Below are 22,883 nucleotides of genomic sequence, written 5' to 3'. Positions count from 1 at the left end.
GGTGTTGTGTGTGTGTGTCACTCTCCTTTTCCTCCCACCCTCCCTTGTGTGCTAGGTGCAGTACTCACCGTGGTCGTCTTAGCCGCTGTTCATGTTCCTGGTGTAGGAGGAGGTAAACCAGCATGGGTAACACCTGTAGTTCGGGCTCCATGGCGTTGTGGTTCTTCCTTGAGTGTCCAGAAGTGAGTCATTTCCCTTTTGTGTACTGTTTCGGCGGTGCTTTTGATGGCGTTGGTACCGCCCCGGAAATCTGGTGGATTGGCTTGTTGTCATAGGGTGGGCGGTACATTGTCTTCTGCCTGGCTGTTGCCGGTTACCACTGTGGTGCTTGTTGCTACCACCGTCGCAGTGGGTGTGTTAAAGTGGCTGTCTGTGAGAGCAGTTTCCGCCATGGTCATATATCAATTTTTTTTACCGCTGGCCTGTTGGCGGTATTACCACCACTTTATTACTAGCTGCCAGGGTTGTAATGAGGGACATAGTAATGTGTTTTATATGTCCTGACAGAGAAATATTGCTAAATTTGTTTTTCACTGTTGCAAGGCCTGTCCCTCTCAGAGGTTAACATGATGGCTAACTTTAAATCTGATTAAAGTGTAGATTCCTTTTAGGAGCGGATAGACATGTGGAGTTTGTCTCTGAGCTCACAATTAAAAAATACATCTTTTAGTAAAGTTGATTTTAGGATTGTGTGTTTCAAAATGCCACTTCTAGAAAGTGAGCATTTTCTTGCTTATACCATTTCTGTGACTCTGCCTGTTTGTGGATTCCCTGTCTGGGTTAGTTTGACAGTTGGACTGTTTGCACCTCTCTCTAGACAGTGACGCAAAGGGAGCTGGGGTGTACTCTGCATTTCCTGATGAGCCATCTGTGCTAGGAGGTAGCGGAGGAGTGGTCACTTACACCTGAAAGGGTGTGCCTGCCATCACACAATGCAGTCTCCAACCCCTGGTGTTTTTTGGGGGCCTTGCCTGGGCAAGGCAGGATTTCACACACAAGAGAGCCTTTCCTTTGAAGTAGGCCTATTTCAAAGGGCAAAATGGATATCAGAAGGGCACCCAAAACCAGACACTTTAGATTATTTCTGGACTTTGTGTTGCCTTCCTTCTTGTGAAGAAATCTCCAAGGGCTTGAATTAGAGCTTGCCTCCTGTTGTTGAAGTCTAAGGGACAGCAAAGACTTCTCTCTGCCAGCACCTGGAGCCTCTGGAGATACTCCTGCTCTGCCAAATGGTGCCCATCCAGTTCCTGGGATCCTGAAAGGAGAAGCTGGCAGAACAAGAATGAAAATCCATGCACAGAACGCTGTGCGGGAAAAATTAGACGCACCTTCTGAGACGCGGCTCAAAAACGACGCACCACCGGCTTCGCCGCAGAAATCGATGCTCCATCGGCATCTCGGCTGGGAAGTCAGTGCACGGAGCTGGAAGAACGAGGCTTATGCCTACTGATGGAGGCTGTTAACGTTGCAACCCACAGTTGCAGTTTTTCTGAGACCGCGCAGCAGGATTTTCGACCCAAACATTTCTGGGTGAGGAAAAACAACGCAACGCCTGCCCGGACCCGAGTGCTCCCCGTATCAACACATCGCTCCTCTGCGGGGAGAAAAAACACTGCACGCCGGTCCAACCGGAGAAGGAGAAATGACGCATGAGCTTGCTTTCGGGTGAAAAAATGACGTACCGCTTACATTTTTCGACCTACACTGATCCGTGTGTGTTATTTTGACACTACTCAGGTACTTTTCAACGCTAACAGTGTTTTACCTGTTTTCTCAAGGATTTAAGACTTTTTTTGCCTTTTAATCAATAACTTGACTTTTGTATGTTGGATTTTTGTGGTTTTGGTCTTGTTTTGTTTAGGATAAATATTTTCTATTGTTCTAAACCTGTGTTGTGTCATTTTGTAGTGTTTTCATTAAGTTACTGTGTGTGTTGGTACAAATACTTTACACCTAGCACTCTGAAGTTAAGCCTGCATGCTCGTGCCAAGCTACCAAGGGGGTGTGGGTGATTCTCTTTTACACTGACTAGAGTGAGGGACCTTGCTTGGACGGGGGTAACTTGACCGCCAACCAATGACCCCATTTTTAACAGTGGGGCAGATGTGGTGAAAGCGACACCAACTCACTGTGGGGTCTTCTCTTACCTGAGCAATAGCCCCACTAACTCACACATGAATGATAGTCATGTGCATAACATTCGCCAACATCATCATTCAGGCTATGTATTGCTTACATTCCCAATCTCATCTTGTCCTGAGTCTACTGATCCTGAATCGAGGATTTCATAAGTTTAGCTTTAATAGTTTTTTATAAACTAACTAAATAGCTTTCTTTCGCTCAGAAGTTACTACTGCTTGTTTTATAAAAATGTCTTCTTTGTGTCAAGGTGGTAGTCTGGTCTTTTATAAGTTATGGTTTAAATAATAGCCCCCTAACTCAACGTTTTTGTTCAATCTAGTTACCTATGATGAATAATCCTTCTGAAGTTGAAGTTTATCTAGGTGGAAGTTGAACCTCGCTTGTGATGTCTTGGTTTCCCTGTTAGTGCACTAGCCTGCTACTACTGCCACCACCATTTGGAAGGCACCTTGGGAAACCCTGAAAAGGTTTTGGAAGATTGAGAAAGGTAGCAGACATCCTTTCATTTATTCAGGTAAGAGAACTAAGAAGTGAAGTGTTCTAGTTTAGTTAGCAAACACTAACTTCTACTGAAGATTATGGCCCTCATTATGACCCGGGCGGTTGGTGATAAACTGGCGGTACTAGCGCCAACGGGCTGGTGGTAACTACCTCCAAATTATGACCATGGAGGTGTTATCTCCGATAGACAGCCAATGTACCACACCGACCGCCAGGGCGGAAACAACAGCCACCACGGCGGGAGCCGCCTACAGCCAGGCGGAAGTCAATGCCCTGTGCTTGGGGTGTGATAGGCCACAGTCTCTTGAGTGGGTGTCTTCCCCACTGGTTCTGGAGGGGGCAACATGCCTTGTGCTGTGTCCTGGGGAGTGGTAGGCCACAGTCTCTTGAGTGGGTGACTTGCCCACTTGTTCTGGAGGGGGCAACATGCCCTGTGCTTGGTCCTGGGGAGTGCAAGGCCACAGTCTTTCGAGTGGGTGACTTGTCCACTGGTTCTGGAGGGGGCCTTGTGCCTTGTGCTATTGATCCTAGGGAGTATTGGGCATGTGGGTGTTTTACCCACTGGTTCTGGAGGGTGCCTTGTGCCCTGTGCTCTTGATCCTGGAGAGTGCAAGGCCACAGTCTCTCTGGTGGGTGTCATACCCACTGGATTTGCAGGGGGCAGGCCACACAGCAGCCCATGAGGCAGGATTGCATACCGCCCTCCGGCGGTGACCGCTGCTCAGTGGTGGTACTGTTGCTGGTGGAGGGAGGCTCCTGTCCATCCCTTGCAACATCGGACGGTTGCTAAGTGGATGAGGTGGTGCTGCTGGGGGGAGGCTCCTGCTCATTCCCTGCAACCTCGGACAGCTGCACAACCATGGTTGGTGGTGGGGGCTCTGTCAAACTTCCTACCCCAGGCCCTTTGGCCTTGCTGCCTGCTGGGGAAGGCTCCTTGCTCTTCCTGGCAGCTGGGCAGGCTCCTTTCCATTCCTGCCTGCTGAGGCAGGTTCCTTTGTCTTCCTGGCAGCTGAGGCAGACTCCTTTCACTTCTTGGCAGCTGGTGCAGGCTCCTTTGTCTTCTTGTCTCCTGGGCCAGACTTCTTGCTCTTTCTGGCAGCTGAGGAAGGCTCCTTTCCCTTGAGGCTGCCTGGTGCAGGCTCCTTTACCTTCAGGACATGTGGCCTGGATCATTTTCCACCAAACGTGGGTGTGGTGACTGCTGGGACTGAGGACTGTGTGGCTGAGGTGCTTGGCTGGATCCTTCCAAACCTGCCCATACGTGCAGGACAGGGGTAGGGGTAAGGAAGAGGTCAATGGTGGATAGGAACAGTTTCTTAGGGGCATTGGGGGGAAGAGGGAAAAGGAATTGGAGTTGAGGAAGAGGGAGTGGTTGTTGGAGGTGTCTGTCTGCTGCATGTGGGTGCAGGTGCGTGGGCTGTATGCTGTTGTGAGGTGGATGGCTGTTGGGTGTCTCAGTGCTTGCGTTTGTGTACCTTAGGAGGGGGGAGAGACACAGTGGGAGAGGACACAGGGTATGTGTACATGCCTTTTATGAAGGTGTCTGCCAGTGAGGTGTGTGTTCTGCTTGGTGTGGTGATGATGCTGGTAGTGGATGATGAATTAGTGCATGCAGGTGTGATTGTAGACAGAACTGGGAGGGAGGATGAGGAGAAGGAGGAGGGGGAGACAGTGGAAATAGTGGATGTTGGCGTGTGTGCATCTGGATGGTGTTTACATGAGTGCATGTGGGATGAAGTGTGATGCTTGTGTTTGCCTGTACTACTCTTGTGTGTTGTCGTGTGTACATGCTCGTCTGCCTGTGTGCTTGGGATGGGTTGGGGTTGGGGAGAATGGAACTGGGAAGAGGAAGTTGGAGGGTAGAAACAGTTGCCATCAGATAGGAGGCCAGAGCCTGGATCGATCTCTGTTGGGCCGCCAGTCCAGTGTGAATGCCCTCCAGGAATGCTTTAGTCTGTTGCATCTGTGCTGCCAGCCCCTGGATGGCATTCACAATGGTTGACTGCCCTACAGAGATGGATCTCAGGAGGTCAATAGCCTCCTCATTCAGGGCAGCAGGGCTCACTGGGGCCGGGGCTGAGGTGCCTGGGGTGAAGGAGATGCCCACCCTCCTGGGTGAGCAGGCACTGTCAACTCGATGAGGGGCTGCTGGGAGGGCAGTGCTGGTACGGGGGTGGCAGTGGTACCTGTAGCAGGGGTGGTCACAGAAGTGTCGCCCACCATCAGGGAGCTTCCATCGGAAGAGTTATCTGTGGCAGAACTGTCCCTTCCAGTCTCCGCTGTGCTACTCCCCTCACCCTCAGTCCCACTGGTGCCCTCAGCGTCAGTGGACTTTGCCTCCTGGGTTCTGTGGGATGCAGCTCCTGCCATTGCCGGTGCCTCTACTCCCCTGCCAGATGATGCTAATGCACATAAGGACAGGATGACAAAACAAAAAGGGGTGGGAAAGAGACAAAGGATACACTTGGTCAAGGGCTGCACCAACACCACCTTTGGCATACACAGCACCCTCACACACAGGGAAAGAGCCTTCGCAATATGCCATAGTACTACCAGAGAAATAGTTAGCAGCCAAGGCATGGGGAAGGGCACACACCGCCAAATGCAGCACACCTGGGACACACGCAGCCCTGACCAGTAGTGGATTCCAAAATTTTCCCTTCTGAACCCTAGCCACCAGGGGACCTACGCTGCAATGTGAGGCCTGGCCCCGGGGCACCCAGTGACACACATCCCCCACCCGGACACCACCCTATCATGTGTAGCTTGTAATGATGGGCACTGTACTCACCCCCATGTGGCTGCTGTGATGCCCTCAAGCGTCCATCCATCTCAGGATAGGCCGCCGCCAGTATGCAGGCCATCAGGGGGGGTCAGGGTTCGACGGGCACCCCTTCCTCGTTGGGAGGATATCCACCATCTTCTGTGCCTAGCGTCTCAGGTCCTCCCACCGTTAGCGACAGAGGTTGCTCCGTCTGCCATAGACCCCCAGAGTCCGCACCTCCTTGGCGATGGCACGCCATATACCCTTCTTTTGATGGGTGCTGACCTGCAGAGGTAATACACACAGGGAATTAGATTTAGACAAACAGTCCTGCCTGTTACACTTATGACCCACCATACTGCTTAACATCACCATTTACACCCACATGGCCCAGCACACAACCTATATGCCGTCCAGAGGACATCCACCCACCCCCCTTATATGAGGCCTTCACACACACCCCTCCATGCATTCATGCCTCATGCATCGTGCCCACAGTGTACTCACCTGTTGGTCTAGAGGCCCATACAACAGTCCGTACTGGGGTAACACCCCATTCACCAGTCTCTCCAACTCCTCTGAAGTGAAGGCTGGAGCTCTTTCCCCAGTCACACGGGCCATAGTAGGCTCCAGACACAGGTCACAGCAGCACATGAAGTGTAGGTCCTCTCCTGTTGAAGATCAGGTAGCAAGTGAAGGATCAGATAGAAGATGGCGGTCACATCGGTGGCAGTGCACATTGTCACTGCCGGTGTAGATCACCATTGGCAACTATAACCAATAAGGCCCAGTGTTAACCAATGGGGAATTGCACGGCGGTTCCCAACCGCCTCCCGCAACGGCGCACAACGTCAGCGGAATTACCTCACTTCCACCTGTCCCTCCACACAGGACAGGTGTACGCCATTTCAGGAGGGGCAGACACTGGAAAATTGCTGCATCACTGGTGAAATTAGGACATACAGGACAAATCACACTTACCCATTACAAGTTAACAGCATGCAAAGTTCTGTTGTAGCTCCATTGTTCAGTATGTCACCAGCTCCTCACTCTTTTGCCCCATAGAGTCCTACTGCTGCGGACGAATAGGAGATGGAGACATACCCCTGTGTACAGACCCATGGTGGACTTGGCAACAATGGAGAACAAGCACATTATCCTCACCACAATCACAGAGCTGTGTGCCCAATTGGAGCCTGACCTGATATATGATCCGTGACCCCACTGGGATCCCCGCTCTTGTGCAAGTGCTATCAGTGCTCCATTTCCTGGCAACTGGATCTTTCCAAATGACAGTGGGCTTGGCAGCAGGAATGTCACAGCCATTGTTCTAAATAATGCTGACAAGAGTGTTGTCTGCCTTGATTAAACACATGTGCAGCTAAAGTGTATTTCCCGGGTTGAAGATTTGGCCACAGTGAAGGCCGAGTTCTATGCAATGGTACATATCCCCAAGATAATTTGGACAATTGATGGAACACATATTGCAATTGTCCCCCCCATCAGAATGAACAGGTGTTCAGAAATTGTAAGTGTTTCCACGCTCTGAATGTACAGATGGTGTACTTGGCAGACCAGTACATCTCCCACGTCAATGCTAAGTATCCTGGGTTCGTGCATGATGCCTTTGTCCTGAAGAATAGCAGCATCCCAAATGTGATGGGCCAGCTACTGAGGTACAGGGTGTGGCTAATAGGTGAGCCCTGATTCCCACCCAGTAGATGTTGGTGTATGGGTATGGTGTGGGTCATATGGGATAGTGTGTGGCTAAATGTTGTCCCTCAATATTTGCAGGTGACTCTGGTTACCCAAACCTATCATGGCTGCTGACCCCTGTGAGGAATGCCAGAGCAAGGGTAGATGGACGTTATAATGAGGCACATGGGAGAACCATAAGGATAATTGAAAGAACCTTTGACCTCCTGAAGGCCAGGTTCCTGTGCGTCCATCTAACAGGTGGATCCCTGTGCTACTCACCCAAGAAGGTCTGCCAGATAGTAATGGCATGCTGCATGTTGCACAACCTGGCCCTTAGACGCCATGTGCCTTTTCTGGAGGAGGAACAGGCTGGAGATGCCTGTGTGTCATCAGTGGACCCTGTGGACTGTGAGGATGAGGAGGCAGAGGATGAGGATGAGGACAACAGAACATCAGTGATCAGACAATACTTCCAATGACACACAGGTAGGACAGTGTTACTTCACAGTTCAATTACATTTGTTTGAATTTGTTTTCTACTTCTATGGCCACTTACTGTTCCCTCTGGCAATTCATTTTGCAGATGTTGGTGACCCCACATATAGTCCTGGTGTGATCACTGCAACCAGCTAGAGGTCATTAATTTATGCTCATTTTCAGTCAGTTGAATTGCAATGTTTGTACTTGTTTCAATTAATACATAATTGAAAATTATGATATACTCCAAATTTATTTTTTTCCCCAATGGGGCTTATTAGAGAGGCAATTGCAATGCGATGGGGCGATGATGGAGGAAAGACCAGGGAATTGTTCCAGTCTGTTTGGAGCACATGTGCATTGTCCAAGGGGACATAGGAAGGGAAGCTATGGCAGTTCAAGGTAGAAGACTGTTCAGATGTCTGGCTAGTGGTAGGGGCCCGCTGTTGCGTGACTGCCTTCCTCATAATGTTGGCCATGTCTGCCAGCACCCCTGCAATGGAGATCAGGGTGTTGTTCATGGTCTGCAAGTCCTCCTTGATCCCCTGGTACTGTCTCTCCTACAGCCACCTGTCCTCCTGAACATTGTCCAGGATCTGGCCCATTGTGTCCTGGGAATGTTGGTAGGCTCCCAGGATCTTTGCAAGTGCATCCTGGAGAGTCAGTTCCCTGGGCCTATCCTCCCCCGGCACACAGCAGTCCTCCCAGTTTCCCTATTGTCTTGTGCCTCTATCTCCTGAACCATGTGCCCACTGCCACTGACCCCAGGTCCCTGATTGTCTTGGGGATGTGTGGCCTGGGGTCCCTGTAGAGGTGGATACACTGCTGATTGACGTGTCCTGAGGACAGAGGTGTGGGTACGCTGCAAGGGTTCTGTGGTAGTGTTTCCTGATGGGGAGGCTCTGTGGTGGTGTGTGACTGGGCATTGGTAACCGGCTGTTCAGAGGTCCCTGATGGGCCAGGTTGGTCATCCAGATCCTGAAGACCAGAGTTTCTGTCATCACTGTGGGCCTCTTCAGTTTGGGGACTGGATATTGCTGTCCCCTCCTCTCCGCTGACATTGGCTGGGATACCTGTGGGGATGCAAATGGTTGTATTTGCCCTGGCAGCTTTCACTTATATTTGTTGGTGTATGCTGGGATTGTTAGTCCTCTATGGTGTGCATGTTTTAGTGATGAGTGTCCATGCAGTGCTGTGAGTGGTGTCCATGCATTGGTAGAGCATGCAGGGCTTGGCATTGGGATAAGTGAGATGTGATGATGGGGTGTGTGGGAGGTGGTGGAGTGATGGGAGTGAGGGTGAGGGTGGGGGTATGTGATGGCATGCAGGTAGGGGGTAGTAGTGGTAGAGAGTTGAATTACCAGAGTCCAGTTCTCCTCCCACTCCGGCCAGGCCCTCACGATGCAGGATTTGCCAAGACTTGCTCCTCCCATGCTGTGAGTTGTGGGGGTCCACCACCAGTCCTCTGTACAGCGAGCTGGTGTCTTGCTGCAATGGAACGTACCTTCCCCCGTAGGTCATTCCACCTCTTCCTGAGGTCATCCCTAGTTCTTGGGTGCTGTACCACGGGGTTGACCCTGTCCACGATTCTCCGCCATAGCTCTATCTTCCTAGCTATCGATATCTGCTGCACCTGTTCTCAAAATAGCTGTGGCTCTACCATGATGATTTCCTCCAGCATGACCCTTAGCTCCTCCTCTGTGAAGCGGGGGTGTCTTTGTGGTGCCATGGGTGTTGTGTGAGGTGTGTAGGTAAGGGTGTGTTGGGTAAAGTGTTAGGGTATGTGATGGGGGTGCGTGAATGGTGTATAGGTGTGTATAGTGTGTGGCTCTGGTTGTGTCTGTGGTCTTGGTGTCTCTCTGCTGGCAATAATTTAAAGTAGTAAAGGGTTGTGTGTAATGTGGGTGTATGTTTTAAAGTGGTGTGGGTGTGTGGGTGTGGTGTCTGTATGGGTGTCAGGTGTGTGTTGTTTGAATTGTCCAATTGGGTGTTGTTTTGTTTGTGGGTGTCCATTGTGAGCGCTGTGGTATGTACCACCAATGGTTTACCGCAGTTCAATGTCGGCTGTGGTGATTCGTGGGTCATAATGTGGTGGGTGTAGTTCTGTTGCCGTAACCTTGTGGGTTTTGATACCGCCAGTGCGCCAGCGATAAGTTGGCGGCAGTCAGCCTGGTGGTAAGTAGGATTTACTGCCAATGTCATAACGAGGCTCTATGTTTTTTATGTTTGTAACATGTCACAAGTCAATCTATGCATAGCCATATCGCCCTAATAGTCAATATAGTTACAGACCATTGTAGGACAAGGGTATAACTGAATGGTATCTACACTTTGATAAGTGGCTTGGTACTACAAAAGTGGCAAAAGGTCACATCTTCATGCAATAAGACAAACCCAGTCTGTGCTGCTCTGACTCTGTGGGGTATTGTTTGATTAAAAGTAAAGTGCGTACCCTAGCAAATAAATAATTACATGCAAGGGATTTCAGAATCAGCTAGGGAAAGTCTAGGGGGAAAATCTGATGTACAGTAATCTGACTGTTCAGAGTCACAGAGAAGCCTCTTTTTAATTAGGACTGTGCTAAAAAAACAGTGCAAAGACAAAAGACATAAATAAACGATTCCCATTTACGTTTTCAACAAAGAAACCCCACTCTCTCCCCACCCACAACAGGCCTATCCTTCTCTCCGCAAACAAATACAACTCTAACCAATGTTCAACAATGTTGGACCTGGCCCTTTTTGCAGGATTATCCCAGGCTTTTTGCCTTCTTCCTCCTATTTTTTTCTAATCTGTTTTTGGCTTTAGGCTGTGAGTACTTTACCACTGATAACCAGTGCTAAAGTGCATAGACTCTCTGTCTAAAATGCATTGGTGATTGTTTTTTTCCATGATTACCATATCAGATTTACTAGTATGTCTCTAGTACAGTGCACTGTGTGTGCCCAGGGCCTGTAAATCAAATGCTACTAGTGGGTCTGCAGCACTGTTTGTGCCCTGTAAACATGTCTCAGACCTGCCACTGCAGTGTTTGCTATTGTATATATGTGATCTGTATGTGATTTAAATGTTTATTGCTGTGTTAGTACAAATTATGTTATTGCGCTGTTTTTTCTAAAAAAATTGCTTATTCATTGTTTTTTGTGTGCTAGGCATCATTATTGAATATAAGTGAAATAATTCCAATGACAGTGCTCAATTAAATAGTGGATGCGTTAATTCAGTTATGCTTCTCTATTTGAAAAGAGCAGATTGATGAGTCTGCGTTGGCATTTTTTCTTGTTTTATTTATATTGCCCTAGCCTCACTGTCATATGGGACAGACCCCTTTTAAAAAAAATTATTTTAGAAAGTGGGCATTTTCTTGCTTAACCATTCTGTGCCATTGCCTGGAGGTGGAACACGTCTCGGTCAGAATGACAGTTGGACTGTTTGTGTATTCACTCTAGTTAGTCACACAGAGAGAGCTGAGGTGTGCCCTGCATATCCTGATGGCCCATCACAAGGCTGATGGATCTTCCTGAGCTAGGTTGGTGGTAGGAGCTGACACCTGCACCTGAATAAGGCTGTGCCTGTCCTCACAGAAATAAGTCTTCAACCCCCTGGAGTATGCCTGGGACCAGGGCAGGGAAAGGCAGGGTCTTGTGCACTACAAAGACTTCTCTTTGAAGTTTGCCTACTTCAAAGACAGAAAAGGGTGTAAGTACTGGGCCTCTGATACCATACAGTTTAAACACTTGTGGACAGAGGACATTCTACCAAGAAGAATAGCTGGATGCTGTAGGAGGGACTACCACTCTGCCTGTGGCTTTGTGGTGCTGGCCTGCTTCTTCTGTTCCGGGACTGAAAGGACTGGACTTGACTTTCTACATACTGCTTTTCAAGGGCTTGAACTGAGCTTGCGTCCTGTTTAGAAGTCTCAGTCCCATCAAAGTCTTCGTCTGCCAGTGCCTGGGCTCTCTTGCTGAGAGTTCTGGCTTGCCAAGTAGGCAAAATCCACTTCCTGGGGCCCTTGGAAGTGAGCTCTGGTGCTACCAAGAAGAAACTAAGCACATCGAATCCAGAGCAACTTCGGAACTGGCACCAGTCTCCGACTCCACTTGGCTGCCTGCACAGGAACTGTGGTCACTGCAGAGTGCAATGACCCCGACCTGTAATACAGGCCAAACACCGCTGCAGAGCCTCTGAAGTTCTGCCACAGAGTGAGTCCCAAGTGCCACCGACATCCATGACACCTGACTCTGTAGCAGCACATTTAGCCCTGGCAGGATAGCGACCCCGCACATTCAACGCCTTGCATCATGACCTGCTGGATTCATCAACCTTGCTTTGATTTAAGGAACCAATGCCTCGTCACTGATGGTGCATCACCTCCCATGCAACAGTAAGGCACTGACGCCTCACCTCTCCTGCCTAGCAGTAAGGAACTGATGCCTCACCTCCCCGGTAGCCGTAAGGAATCAACACCCTACTGGGTTCAACAAAGCCTCACTTCCCTGACTCTATGCAACATATTTGATTCCTCATTGTTTTCCAGGGTACTGTATCTGTGGTCCATGTGACAAATTGACCGTCCCGCACCCCCTAGTGAGTAGCATCGGACGGTTGGAAACAACTCCATCAAGATGCAGTTATAGCCCCATTTGGTGCTATTGTGTTTGTAAGCGCTATACTAAGATTTAATCTTTGAAAACTTCTATCTTGACGTGTCTATGTTGGATTTTAGTCAATTTGGTCTTATTTTACTCATATAACTATTGAGTATTTTTCTTAGCTGGTGTGGAAAGATTTTGTGGTGTTTTCACTGTGTTACTGTGTATGTATACAAATACTTTGCACATTGCTTCTGAGATAAGCCTGACTGCTCATGCCAAGCTACCAAGGGGGTGAGCAAGGGTTAACTTAGCTGGGTAGTCACTTACCCTGACTAGAGTTGGACAATGTGCAAACCACTGCCAACTAGAGATCGAATTTCTAATATTGGTGATCAGCGGTGAGGATAGGACTTCACATTCAGTGATTGGTGTACACTACTTCCACATCCCATTGCATACCAATATACTTTTTCTCCTTTTTGTTTCACTTGGTTATTTTTCTAAAGTTACTCCTGCTTCATCTTGATCAAATTGGCACTCCGGGTGGTTGATGCCCCTGTGAAGCCTTGTCAAAATGGAAATTAACTTCTGGCCCCTAAACATCTATACTATGAAGGAGCTAAGAGGTTTCTGCAAGGAAAGGGTGCTGGCGGTGAAGGGGAGATCCACAAGGAGGGATTGTGAGACATTCCTGTAGTGTTATGAGGAAACACACTGAGTAGCAAGACTATCAGATTAATCTGGGGAGGACTTTGAGGGGAAGAACCTTGTGAAAGTGTAAAGGATGTAAGGCCTTGGAACCTCCTGGAGGATCCCAAACAAGAATTCCAAGAGGGCAGTGTCCATGAGGAAAAGGTAGAGGAGTGGAAAAATGATTTTTCAAAGGTTCCAGAGGAGAGAGAGGAGCCCACAGAGACAGGGTCCCTGCTGGACCTACTGCTGGTAGTAGTGTCTCTTCCCACCCCCTGTCCCCTGAGGAGTTCAAGGACAGAGAGACTGAGAGGGACCTGCAGCTGGCTCAATGAGATACAGAGGATAGAAAAGCTGAGGCTGACACAGCCCTAGCAGAGGAGAGGAGGGCTGAGGCAGGAAGAGCTTTAGCTCAGGAAAAGGAAATGATTTGAGCTCATGAGCTGAAGTTAAGAGAGCGTAACTTGGAAGCCAAGAGGGCTGAGTTGAGCTCAGATGGTGGCAATGAAAGTATTGTGTCCAGTACTGAGGAAAAGGCCCACATCCCCAGAGACTTGGTTCTTCAGGAGGTGGTGGGTGACATACATCAGTGGGCTCAGGCATAAGAGGTAGCTCAAGAGGTGCACAGGGTCCCTGATTAGGATTGGGAATTGGCATGGAGAGCAATATTCCTGGTGGTGGGAGGGATACGTTAATGGCTCTAGAAGGGAGTGACAGGGAGAGGTGTACCCCCACTGAGGAAGCCCTAGTTAGGGAGTGTGGAGTCACCCCATAGGAGGGAAGATTGAGTTTGAAGGGCAGTCAGATACTGTCTTACCAGATAGAGGATGATGTGAGGTACTCTTTCAAGGCACGATGGTTGGGTGAATGGGAGTATTGTTAACACATGTGAGGGGCTGTAATATTCTAATGCTGGAGAGCATATATTCAGCCACATGTTTCCAGAGCTGTGAGAGTGTGTGTTCTGTGCACTGGAGGCAGACCTCTGGGTGAGTGTATGGGATGGCACTAGGGAGTGATCCCAAGGAAGTTGCCTCAGGCTTTCAATATCAGAGTGAGGAGGATGGTTGCAGTGCAGTGATTGAGCCGGCTGCAATGCTGCAGTGTTTAGGGTGCAGCAGCACCTGTCACGCTGTTCACTGTCTCCAAGTGCATAGGCAGTGCAGCGCCCTCCTGGGCTTCCTGCACCCTGTCTCCTCCAGCCTTTACATGGCGGTGCTACTCCCATGTAAAAGCTGGCAGAAAGGGGGGTCCTTATCCCCAGGGTGGTGCTGCATGCAGCACTGCCCTGGCAGATTAGTACTGCCAGCACTGCCAGTCCATCCTGTGGAGGAAAACTAGTGGTGCTGGCAGTCCAACCGTGGTGCAACCACCACAGTTGTAATGAAGTGTTCAGAGTCCCGTCAAATAAGTCTGACCACTCCTTTGGCTTTGGTCAGACAACCAAAGCGACAGGGCTGCAATGACCCCCGTTTGTGTGTAAAAAGACATATGAGTAAGGCATATAGGCAGCAGAATTAATAGTATTCTATTCCTGTTGTGCAACATTAATGGAGGCATACTAGCATCAGGCCTGGTTCTCTCTGCAGTCTGCAGCTGAGGCAGCTGTAATGGAGAATTTTCTTACTTTAAATCCAATGGCCCTTCTCTTCTAGGACTACCTTTCATTTTACCCTGACTACAAAGAGGCACATGAATAATCATAATAATACTATTTCATACATGCCACAATTATAAACATGGATATACGGTCTGCCGTAAGTAGACACTGGAGAAAATGATGCACTGCAGTACAGGGAACGGAACGGGACACATATTTTATTTGGCACATTCATCACAGAGTATTCCAATCAACAACCCCTAAATCAGGCACTTAGGGGGTCATTCCGAGTTTGCCGCCTGCCAAACTTCCCCCGTCAAAAGACCGCTCCGCGGTCAAAAGACCGCGGGGGCCATTTCGACTTTCCCGCTGGGCCGGCGGGCGACTGCCAAAAGAGTCCCCGCCGGCCCAGCGGGAAAGGCCCTGCAAGATTGAAGCCGGCTCCGAATGGAGCCGCGGTGTTGCAGGGGTGCGACGGGTGCAGTTGCACCCGTCGCGATTTTCACTGTCTGCAAAGCAGACAGTAAAAATCCTGATGGGGCCCTGTTAGGGGGCCCCACGACACCCGTTCCCGCCATCCTGTTTCTGGCGGTGAAAACCGCCAGCAACAGGCTGGCAGGAAGGGGGTCGGAATCCCCATGGTGGCGCTGCAAGCAGCGCCGCCATGGAGGATTCTCCCAGCCGGGGGAAATCCGGCGGGAAACCGCTGGACCCGGCTGGGCGACCGTCGGAATAGCAAAGGAAGCACCGCCAGCCTGCTGGCAGTGCTTCCATGGTCGTCGACCCCCTTAGTCTCACTTTACTCCCTGTTGTCACCCTCCATGACAAATTATTTTCAATGAATACCTTCACTTGCCAGGAAGGAAACAGTTACTCTACTGCAAGTTAAATTAGAAGGATTAAGCTAGGTCGAGGTGTTGCTATAGAATACAGGGGTGTCACTGATCATCATGTGCTAAACCTCTGCTTAGTCAGTCAATGTAGTTGATGAAGAACAAAAGGGAACATTTTGAACAGGAGTAAATTTGTCATGGAAGCTCTGAAAAATATATACATAAATCACTTGGCCGGAAAAAAATGTGGCACATGCCAAGAATAGATTTTTCAATATTTTTTGTAGGCTGAGACAGAACTTAGGAAAGAAATGAATAATTGAGTGAGGTACTTTTAGGAGGTGACTCAATGGGCACTGAGAAACACGCCTTGTTTTCAGTTTATAGATGCATTGAAAACTTTGTAATGCCACGTTAACTGAAACAGATGCACAGCCAACACTGCAATGCCTAATTGAAGCAAGCTGCAGTTAGGTCACAGGTGAGGAAATGCCATGGGCAGGGAAGTGATGATGATGGGTTGGCTAGCTACCTCACTTTACAAATGCAGTATACTTAATTGTCAACAAGCAAGCAATGCGACCTACCACCACACTCGGCTGGGACTCCCCTCTATGCAACCCCCTTGGCTTCCTCCATCACACTGCCACTGGCCTTGGCACTGGTGGTCTGTGCGGGTAGAAAAAAGTATACATTTTAGATACGAGATTTGCCTCCTAAGTATTTATTATCATTTTGAACAAAGTACAACAGAAATACCTAACTACAGTTTGTTTGGCAGTATCCTGTATCAAAAATATGACTTTGGATGGTTGATATGCTAAAAAAGTAATGTAGTCAAGCCGAACAAAAACTTTTTTCTCATAATGGAGGGACAGAGCTAGGACGAGTCACTGAAGCACAATGAAAGAGTGGGATGGTCAGTAAGGGACGTATGGTCTTGGTTGGCAAATCCAATGGGATCTCAGTCAATACTTTTCTGCCATGCTGCACTGTCATGGAAACTGCTGGTATATTACAAAAATGAATGATAACACTACATTGTGGGGGTCCATGACCATGGCCACTCTCATGTTTTGACTGTTTACGCATGAGTAAGAAAGCATTCTCCATAAATAAGTGTGATGAATTGTCATGCAGTTCCTATTATGGTAATAAGACTGCATGTTTAGGGTGGCAGTACCACTGAGTATGGGGAACAGAGTCAACTCTACATAATTGTGGAACTGTTGGCCTAACTTCTGGCTGGCCCACAGTGCCTCCCCAACCCTAGGAAGAAGAAGGTGATTTGTGGCAACCTAAACCAGACACTCTGATGCCTCAGGGAAGTCATAGAAACAGATTGTACTCATTTCACTCAGCTACTCATTGACACACACATGCCATGGCAAGGCACAATATGCAAACTAGATTTCAATGCATTTATTGAAGCAATTGCATCCTAGTATAAAAAGCATGCGCTGCGATAATAAGGCAGACAAAAATAGTATGATAATCATCATTGCAAGCTGTGTAAAGAGGATAAACAACCCAACAGTTTTGTAAGATTCTAGAGAGCCTAGAGATTCCGTCGTACACCTTATGTCTAGGTATGAGAGCATAGCAGTCGTAACCCGTCTGCTTGTCCGATCTAGGGGAGTAATCCCAAACCCATGCCTAAATGTGATAGGAAGGTTTTGCCTGTTATCTTGATGGCAATTCTCTCGGAAAGCTAAAGAGTCAGCGGCAGGATCAGGAAAGCTGTCTGTGGAATGGTGTGGGTCCCAGGACAGCCATGACTGGAATGCCCTCCGCCCCCCAATTAGGACTATATGTTGTTTATATAATAATACATACAGAGTTCTAAGAAAATGCCTGACATACTGATATGTCTAGAAAATGGGGACTGACTCCTAAGCTCCTGGAGTGGTAATACAAGTTAGTATTTCATGTACCATACATGACAGCCTTAAACAAGGCACAAAGTGCATTGCGTACAAATTGCTGATAAAATGTGCAGCGTGAACAGCTATGTCTTTTTGAAAAGAAGAAGCTGATTACAATATAAATAACAGCAAGCTAAAAGCTGACTGTGCTTAAAATATGAAAACAATAACATTTATACAAATGTAAAAGAAAAAGTCTATGGGCCTTTTGCTAAAATAAGGGTGCCTAACCTAGGTGTTGAAGGTTGCCCAGAAAAGAATAGTAGCTTCCTTGAGTCTGTAATCTTGACAGTACCAAAAATATGTTCACTTAATCTTACATTACTACAAGACTTTTAAGAGGAGGGGGAAGTTTACTAAAAGAGCAGAAGAAAGTTACAGACAGGAGGAAGCCAGCTATACAAACTATAGATAAAGAGGAGAATGCAGGGATAACAAGAATTCAATAAACATTAGAGAGAAGCATTGAAACAAGGGGGACAGTATAAAAAAATAAACAAGGCAAAATTATTCTAATAGATGGGAGAGGTAAAATGAAGAGACCTGAAAACATTTCTCCTTTGAATGCCTGCCTTCAACAGTCATTAGATTTTGGAAGAAATTGCTCTCTATCAATATTTGTAGCTAGTATTTGCATCAAAACCTCTAGGTGGCTGCACTGGAATGCCTATGCAGCATCCATGGAATACCCACTTGATGCAAAATCACACAAAGAAGTGCAAATTGTAATTCTGCATAATTGTGTATGCTATCCAATGCAAATTAGGGTTTCTGTTGGATACCAAATCCCACCCTAACACTTTGCACAGGGTCTCTGTTACAAAAGTGGTGCAACCACCATGCATAGCATCAGTAAACTTGGACCTTAGTGTCAGTAAGTAAACATGAGCATAAGTGAGGTTAGGAATGAATGGAAGTGAGTGAGATTGAAAGAATCAGTGAATGGAGCTGTAGGAAAGGTCAAGTATAAAGTTGGGATCATGTAATATGCCTCCCTGGAAAGAATCTGGGTCAAGGGTCATTTAATGTCACTTCCTGTGATGTCATTAAGGTTAATTGATACAACCTGCCACTTCCGTTACCCCAAGCATTTTGGTGAGTCAACACCCATGGTTAATGAATGGGTTTGCAGCTGTCAAAAAACTTATGTCTGTCTTTTTCGGGCCTGAAGTCCCTGCATCCACCACTGCCTCCACATGGTATGACTGCAACTGGAAGTGTTGATTCTGTAACTGAATAATTTAGTTGTTGACAAATAGGTGCTAGAGATTTTAATAAAATCAAATGCATTAAAATAGTAAGAGTGAATTGTAGGCCTAACTAAAGACTGCATTTTCAGTTTATATTTTCTTTAAAGTCTGCGTGACATGCAGTTGCTTGACTTGCTAACGTTAAAAAATTCCAAACTGCATGATTTTTCACAAACTTCCTATGCCAACAAAGGAAATGTATATTTCGTATACTTTTTAATTGGTTGACCTGAATTTGAATCTTTTCTTGTTTAAATAATCTTAAAACTTGCCTCCTTATGAATATGTTCCTAGAGTGGATATGTGTGAGAATCAAAATGACATCAGTTGTTTGCACATAAAACTTACATGAAATCTTTGTCTTTCAGAAACCAGATGGACGTGAAAATACTTGAGTGTAATGAACTTGTTAAAAATGTAGTCAAATGTTTTGTCATTGGATGATCATACACTGATCTGTGAAATTGTTTAAACCTTTGTATCATTGAACTTTGTTAAAAAAAATGTCGAAGAGAAAGAACAGGTTCAAACAATGTGATACGGCACAACATACGCTATGCCACATGCTATCTGCTCATTGCTCATAGCTCGCTGCAGAGATAGACTCTCTTTTTGCCTTGGCTGTCACGTTGTCCTCATTCGCTACTGAACAGCTATAGAGGCTAGACAGACTCTCACATGCTTGTTCCTTTTTGCTATTTGCTATTTTATTTCTTGATACTCTCTGACTCCAATGGTTCTCTGATGCTGATCCTCAACTGCTCTCTTTATGCAAAAGCTCTTTAGGAGTTACTCAATTCCAATGTACTTTCCTAATTTAGAAATATAGTTGAAGGATAGATTTATGGGACATGCTTTATGCTATGTTCTGTAACTTATGTTTGATTAATAAAGATGAAGAAAAAGACCTGGGAAGTAAGGAATAACATGACATTTAAAATGCAATAACAACTCTCATTAAGGATTCCCGAGATTGAAATGAGACCAAAGTTAAAGTAATTGAGCTCTAGATGGATGCAGCTCCTACTACCAAGCTCATTTTCAAGGTCCACAATTGAGAGTTTAAAATTTGCGTATGTTTTATACATTTTAGAACTTCCCACTTGCTCAAAGGTATTTGCCAAACTTGTGATGTCACTGAAAGATACCTTATTTAACGAAACTTTCAGCCCTTCTTGATTCATATGTACATTTATTAACATATGATCTTAAAGGGAAACATCACATCAACAGAAACATGTAGAGTTCAAGAAATTCCATGGCACTGAAACCCGTTTCCCAAAAGTAATGGTCTGATGTTCAAGCTCAAAGACCACTATCTGAATGCACAGTGAAAAAACACAGGAACTATAATGCATAAATACTTTCCTTGTAAACATGAATAGTTTGAAATGCTTTATTTGGAGAAGAGCAATCTAGTTTATAAAATAAATAAATAAATAAAAATAATGTAGAAAAAGGGGCAGAGATGAGAGCCTTCTGCCTTGTTTTCGTACTATGTACTTGAACTTTACATTGTAAGGCCTGACTGTTCCATAGACTCACTTAACATTTTTAAAATCGATATTTAATGTACATTTTTGAGTGAAAGCCTCTTGCAGTAATAGATGTCAAGGATACCTGACTTTTACAAACAGAAGAAATGTTCTTTCATAAATCAAGCTCCATCTTACTTGTCTAAAATAAGCCCCACTGATCCAATTTTATATCTCTGCATAGTTTGTATTTTCATTGCAACAGATGAATATACCTAACCATTTTCTTTCTAAGCAGTGTATTGTCTGTTTTAGGCCTGCATGCGTTATTAAAAACACATTTTATGGAATGTGCAACACAAAGATGTGAATACATGCGATGTGCCGGTCCAAAGAGCAGGATCAACCATTTGTTTCTTAGCTTATTTCTGTACTTGGCTACAAGAATTCTCTATCAGGCGTATTTTGGCGCCAATAAATTGGACACATAAACGGAAAAGATTTACATGATTGGACATAGTTGTATATATTCTGTCGTCATTTTATTACATGATTTGCATACCTTTTTTGTAGGATTAATTGTACATGCATGGTAGAATCTTTGAGGTATGCCCCAAAAGGTAACTTTCTCAGAATGAAAGCAAACGCAAAAATAATTATATTTCTTCAGTGTTTATCCCAAGTAGAATGTTCCGAACTGTACAGTCAATCTAAAAATCTACTTAGTGGGTAATAGCTAACACTAAGAACGCATTCTGTGATTGCCATATGTCATGATCTGTGGCCGGTGCTTTCTTGGCTATGCCGGGAGGGCTCAAAGATGCACTCCTGTCAACGTCAATGGTACTCAAATCTTCTGCTGCAGAATTTCATTTCCCAGAGTACCATGGGACACACTTTTTGGAACTTTTTTTATATGTCATATAAATCACTATCGAACAGGACGATAGCATGGAAATCTTTAATATGACTTTTCGGGCACACAGTACAAAGAAAGGAGGGTTATACAATCATATTGCTTTCGTGATTATTCTTCCCTTACAATTAAGCAGAGTATCTTGATCTCAGTCACATCATTAGTGCATCCACTCCTGGAATGGTGAAACTAAAGTCCAAGATGTACACATGTTGCTAAATACGTGTGTGTAAGACAAAAATAAAGGGGATAAAGAAAGAAAATACAATTATGGTATCATCAAAGATCTAGTATACCTAGACATTATGATTTCAGGTTACACATTATTATTTGGCTCAAGGTCAAATGATATATTTATGTGAGAGTTTCACCTTACAATTAATATGGTTACAGTAACCAAAAAAAGTTTTAGACTGTCAGTTATCCAATCACAGTAATCTTAGTGAAGTGGCAATTCAGAAGTGAATGCTCCTCATTGGGAATATAAGCATTTGTCTATTTCCTTGTCCGTAGAAACGCAACGATGAATACAAAATCACATTTCATTCCTTCATCAGATGTATTGCCCAATACCATTCGAATCATTGAGAAAGAGTCACCATATGTGGCCACAATTAAATGTTGATCATGCAGTCTGTATACTACTACGTCATGGGAAGGGGATACCACCATGAATTTCATCCAATCATCATCATCATTTGCCTACGTTTGTATTTCCTCAACTTCTCTATTTTACCTATGCTTCAATCCGTGTCTATCCAACCATTCTGATTAGCATAATTGAGGCGTGTCATGTACAATTGCCAGGGACTGCAACAGTACAATGTCTAGACTACCAGTTGTTCATAATTGTATAAAAGTGAATTATTATTTGGAGTGGATTAAGTCACTCAGCTAATGGCTGAAGTGTGCTGCTCCCTGCTGTATCCTGAGGTAAGCAAAAGCAAAATGTAAACGTGAATCACACTTAACTTGACCAATCTATGGCCTATGAATGTACGTTTTATAATACTATTTAATATAATAGTAGTATGAGACAGCTAATGCTGTGCCAATGGAAAGACCTACAATTACTGAAATTGGAGCAACCGTGTTCAGCTTTCTCTCTCTCACGGAAAAAACAAATTAAGAGAAAAATCCGCAGCAGCATATCTCTGAGGCCTGGACTGAAATGGCCAGTGCATTTTTTCTTTTTTTTTAGAACAATTGAAATATTTCTAGGATGGCAGCAAAAGAGTAAGGGCTCACAGCAATAAGTACATGCTTTTGAGGCCAATCACTGGAAAGGCAACCAGATAAAAACCTTGTAGGGAGAGGACAGTCTTAGTCAAAGGTTAGCCACCGTATTTCACGGAACTTGTCAATCAATGAGTAAGACAGAGATCTATTGGGGTCATGGAGCAAGCCAGCAAGCCCTTGGAGAAACCTAAATTCCAGGATGTAAAGAGCAGGTCTAGTCCTTCTCACTTCCAGGCAAGAAGCAGCAGGCAGCAGGCCAGCACAGCAAAGCTGGTAGCAAATTGGCAGTCCCTCCTCCAGCACACCAATCAGCAGGAAGCAGGTCAACAAAGCAAAGCAGTTAGCAAGTTAGCAGTCCCTCCTGCAGCACTGCACCTCTTATTTCAGGCGGAATATACTTGGTTCTGGGAAAGTTCTGATTTGGTGGTGTGTAGGGTCCAGTACTTATACCCAGTTTATCCTTTGAAGTAGGGGAGACGTCTATGAGAGGCCTCTGAAGTGCACAAGGTCCCTGCCCTTCCTTCCCTGGCTTGAGACTCTCTATAAGGGGTTATGCAGCCCTGTGTGTGCATAGAGGCACAGCTATATTTAGATGTAAGTACCAGCTCCTCCGTCACAGCTAGCCCAGGAAGGCCCATCAACCTGGCAATGAGCCATCAGAATTCTAGATGTAACACCCCAGCTTAATTTGTGTGTGACTGTCTGGAGGGAATGCATACAGCCAATTTGTCACCAGCCCCAGATGTGTATTCAGAGACATGCCAAGGCACTGAATGGT

The sequence above is a fragment of the Pleurodeles waltl genome, chromosome 2_1, assembly GCF_031143425.1.
Source record: "Pleurodeles waltl isolate 20211129_DDA chromosome 2_1, aPleWal1.hap1.20221129, whole genome shotgun sequence".
Lineage (NCBI taxonomy): Eukaryota > Metazoa > Chordata > Amphibia > Caudata > Salamandridae > Pleurodeles > Pleurodeles waltl.
Note: the sequence above shows the minus strand (reverse complement) of the source record.